A 5,414-nucleotide genomic window follows, 5' to 3' on the forward strand; every position below is an offset into this window, starting at 1 on the left:
ATGGAGGGACAGTGAAGAACATTAGTAAGAGTGATGGAGGGACAGTGAAGAACATTAGTAAAAGTGATCAGGGACAGTGAAGAACATTAGTAAGAGTGATGGAGGGACAGTGAAGAACATTAGTAAGAGTGATGGAGGGACAGTGAAGAACATTAGTAAGAGTGATGGAGGGACAGTGAAGAACATTAGTAAGAGTGATGGAGGGACAGTGAAGAACATTAGTAAAAGTGATCAGGGACAGTGATGAACATTAGTAAGAGTGATGGAGGGACAGTGAAGAACATTAGTAAAAGTGATCAGGGACAGTGAAGAACATTAGTAAGAGTGATGGAGGGACAGTGAAGAACATTAGTAAAAGTGATCAGGGACAGTGAAGAACATTAGTAAGAGTGATGGAGGGACAGTGAAGAACATTAGTAAGAGTGATCAGGGACAGTGAAGAACATTAGTAAGAGTGATGGAGGGACAGTGAAGAACATTAGTAAGAGTGATGGAGGGACAGTGAAGAACATTAGTAAGAGTGATGGAGGGACAGTGAAGAACATTAGTAAGAGTGATGGAGGGACAGTGAAGAACATTAGTAAAAGTGATCAGGGACAGTGAAGAACATTAGTAAGAGTGATGGAGGGACAGTGAAGAACATTAGTAAGAGTGATGGAGGGACAGTGAAGAACATTAGTAAGAGTGATGGAGGGACAGTGAAGAACATTAGTAAGAGTGATGGAGGGACAGTGAAGAACATTAGTAAGAGTGATGGAGGGACAGTGAAGAACATTAGTAAGAGTGATGGAGGGACAGTGAAGAACATTAGTAAAAGTGATCAGGGACAGTGAAGAACATTAGTAAGAGTGATGGAGGGACAGTGAAGAACATTAGTAAGAGTGATGGAGGGACAGTGAAGAACATTAGTAAGAGTGATGGAGGGACAGTGAAGAACATTAGTAAGAGTGATGGAGGGACAGTGAAGAACATTAGTAAAAGTGATCAGGGACAGTGATGAACATTAGTAAGAGTGATGGAGGGACAGTGAAGAACATTAGTAAAAGTGATCAGGGACAGTGAAGAACATTAGTAAGAGTGATGGAGGGACAGTGAAGAACATTAGTAAGAGTGATGGAGGGACAGTGAAGAACATTAGTAAAAGTGATGGAGGGACAGTGAAGAACATTAGTAAGAGTGATGGAGGGACAGTGAAGAACATTAGTAAAAGTGATCAGGGACAGTGAAGAACATTAGTAAGAGTGATGGAGGGACAGTGAAGAACATTAGTAAGAGTGATGGAGGGACAGTGAAGAACATTAGTAAGAGTGGTCAGGGACAGTGAAGAACATTAGTAAGAGTGATGGAGGGACAGCTAGGAACATTAGTAAGAGTGATGGAGGGACAGTGAAGAACATTAGTGAGTGATGGAGGGACAGTGAAGAACATTAGTAAGAGTGATGGAGGGACAGTGAAGAACATTAGTAAGAGTGATGGAGGGACAGTGAAGAACATTAGTAAGAGTGATGGAGGGACAGTGAAGAACATTAGTAAGAGTGATGGAGGGACAGTGAAGAACATTAGTAAGAGTGATGGAGGGACAGTGAAGAACATTAGTAAGAGTGATGGAGGGACAGTGAAGAACATTAGTAAGAGTGATGGAGGGACAGTGAAGAACATTAGTAAGAGTGATGGAGGGACAGTGAAGAACATTAGTAAGAGTGATGGAGGGACAGTGAAGAACATTAGTAAGAGTGATGGAGGGACAGTGAAGAACATTAGTAAGAGTGGTCAGGGACAGTGAAGAACGTTACTAAGAATGATGGAGGGACAGTGAAGAACATTAGTAAGAGTGATGGAGGGACAGTGAAGAACATTAGTAAAAGTGATCAGGGACAGTGAAGAACGTTACTAAGAGTGATGGAGGGACAGTGAAGAACATTAGTAAGAGTGATGGAGGGACAGTGAAGAACATTAGTAAGAGTGATGGAGGGACAGTGAAGAACATTAGTAAGAGTGATGGAGGGACAGTGAAGAACATTAGTAAGAGTGATGGAGGGACAGTGAAGAACATTAGTAAGAGTGATGGAGGGACAGTGAAGAACATTAGTAAGAGTGGTCAGGGACAGTGAAGAACATTAGTAAGAGTGATGGAGGGACAGTGAAGAACATTAGTAAGAGTGATGGAGGGACAGTGAAGAACATTAGTAAGAGTGATGGAGGGACAGTGAAGAACATTAGTAAAAGTGATCAGGGACAGTGAAGAACATTAGTAAGAGTGATGGAGGGACAGTGAAGAACATTAGTAAGAGTGATGGAGGGACAGTGAAGAACATTAGTAAGAGAGATCAGGGACCATGAAGAACATTAGTAAGAGTGATGGAGGGACAGTGAAGAACATTAGTAAAAGTGATCAGGGACAGTGAAGAACGTTAGTAAGAGTGATGGAGGGACAATGAAGAACATTAGTAAAAGTGATCAGGGACAGTGAAGAACATCTGTAAGAGTGATGGAGGGACAGTCTTGTGTACATAGATAAAGGAACTAGAAAAGAAACTGCCACATATAAGACCACTTAAGAGAATGATATGTTAATAGTACAGCTGGAAAACTCTACCCTCCCCTTTGCTTACTGAAATGCAGAGAACATCAAAATGGATATTTAGGTTGATACCTTGCTTACTGGATAATTTTTGGATTAAGCTGAATGGTGGGGACATGTACAAAGGACAGAGGTGGCTGTTTTTTTCTCTACTCATTGCACAGGCTGAATTTAGCACAAGAAGACAGGAAGAGGAGTTCTGATGGAGTCAAGCTGCAGATGAAGTTGAGTATGGTGTGGTTATGCCATGGCGATAGAATTATTCTATCATTTGGAAATTACAGGGGCCACTATACAATATACATTTACGAAACATTTGTGTCTGTGAAAGCATAGTAAATTAGTTAATACTTAATTTGAAAATAAAAAAAAAATACATTGTGATATCAAATGTTTTGGATTCCATGGTGTGATAAACAGAAGATTCTTAGAAAGGGAATACCCCAACAGTACAGTTGAGTAGGTTAGACATCATAGGAAGTCTGGAGGGGACACACCAAGGAAGTAGAAGTACTTCATTATTTGGAAGGAATGGGGGTCACGGTACAGTATAATTATATGATTATATGAAATGTATGGGTTTCTGAACATAGATAAGGAAAGCTATGGTTCATCTGCAAACACAAGGAAAAATCTTCCCAGAAAATATAGTATAAAGGGGATACATGGGGGAGTAGGCAATAGGCATGGTGGAGGGGGGTCAAAGAGCAAAACCGAGAAGGTTAGATAATCAGGTCATGCAATTCTGAACTCCATAAACCATATTTGCTCCAGACTGATTGTACAGAATGTGAAGGGAATGGAAAAACAGGGATAAAAATGAAGAAAACAGGAGGAATGAATAAAGGGAAGGGTAGCGTTAACATCAGTCGCAGGCGTAAGTAAGAAGGTTTAAGGAGAGAAACAGAGGACAACCTAGAGGTCAGGCACAGACTGAAAGGAGTAGAAATAATTCCAGTAGAAGGTGAAAATAAGATGGAAGAAACAAGAAAGGGCAGAAAAAGTAATAGCCCATAGGTTGGGCACAGAAAAAGAGGAGTGAGTAAGTGGGCACCTAAAATGCAATTTCTGCACTGCCGTGGTGATGACAGATAAACATAAGGAGCAAAAATACCATACAGCAATAGGCGATTTCTGAATGTAGAAGTCAATTCTGTTTGTGTTGTAGATAGTTACTACAGGGTTTAAAAAGAAATTATCAATGGGGGAGGGGAGTGACAGAGTCTTTGAAATGAAGAAAAGGAAAAACAGAAGATGGGAACAAATAATTGGGACCCCAAAATCAGAAAAGAATGTAGCAAGGAGGAGATGGGAAGAAAGATAATAACTGAATGTAAAAAAGTGGATAAAAGACAGTAGAAAATGGGGGTATTGAGACAAATATTAGTTCTTGGAACATGAATGGCCTAGGGATGAACACAAAAAGGAGAACTCTGGGATTCACGGGGCAACACAAATGCCTGGTTATTTATTGGTGATTCAAGAGACACATTTTCCAGAAGTGGAAAACAGAAAGTTCATTGAAGGGGGATATATAAAGCAAAGAGGTGTACTTATATTAAAAAAGAAAGCATGGATATGCAGGAATAAAAGGCATTTAAAATGACAGAAAATGGGCCATAGTATCTGTATACATACCCGCTAATAGCAGAATAAATGTCCTGAGAGTGATTTTAGTAAAGATTTCTAAATTCCAAGAGGGTATTAGTTTGATGACAGGTGACTGGAATATAACAACATGAAGAGATCAAGTGGCTTAGGGACCGCGGAGTAAGAAAGTAGCCAAGAAAGGTAGGTACTTAAGGAACTACATGAAATGGATGAACACCTGGAAGACAAAAGAGAGAACAATGGAACGGGAAGGTTTCACTTTGTTTTTCACACAGACATAATACCTGGGCCTGACTAGGTAAGTGTTACGTAAAACTAGAGCATTCTCAAATGGTAGTTGGAACCATAATAGCACCAATAATAATATCAGGTCATGAGATCATATGATAAAGATGAGAGAAGAACAGACTGGAAGATTAGATGTCCACTGGAGATTTCCAACAAACCTGCCACAGGGAGAAGAAAAAAAGGTGGAGGAATAACTACTAAAAACACAGGAAAGGAGGGAAAGGAATGGGGCAACAAGGGGGAGGAAGACAGAGTGAGGAAGTAGAAGGAGAGGAGAAAACAAGAAGAGCAGTAAGAAAAGGAATAATGCAGGGGATCTCAGATACACAGAAAGAGAGAAGCAAAGAAAAAGGGAGGGGTGGAAAGAGAAAAGCAATTAAGGCAATTCCTGCAAAACTGGGAACACGGAAGAATTTGTAGTAAGACGATAGCAGTAGAAAAGTTCTATTTCAGTGACAGTCCAGGGGCCACAAAGGCACTGGTCTCAAGGTTAAGGCAGCAGGAACAAAGTACAAAGGAGAGTTTTTAAGATTAGGAGAGAATCAAAGGATATAATAGAGAATAGAGCACTACCACAAATTATACACTGCAGAGAAAGGGGAGCAGGATACTGGGCAGGGCAGGATACTGGGCAGGCAGATGGTATGGGGTGCAGATAAAGGGGAGCAGGATACTGGGCAGGCAGATTGTATGGGGTGCAGATAAAGGGGAGCAGGATACTGGGCAGGCAGATTGTATACAGTGCAGATAAAGGGGAGCAGGATACTGGGCAGGCAGACTGTATACAGTGCACAGAAAGGGGAGCAGGATACTGGGCAGGCAGACTGTATAAAGTGCAGAGAAAGGGGAGCAGGATACTGGGCAGGCAGACTGTATACAGTGTAGAGAAAAGGGAGCAGAATACTGAACAGGCTGATTGTCAGCAGCCGATACT

Source organism: Protopterus annectens, chromosome 9.part0 (genome assembly GCF_019279795.1).
Source record: "Protopterus annectens isolate FY-2018-M chromosome 9.part0, PAN1.0, whole genome shotgun sequence".
NCBI lineage: Eukaryota > Metazoa > Chordata > Ceratodontiformes > Protopteridae > Protopterus > Protopterus annectens.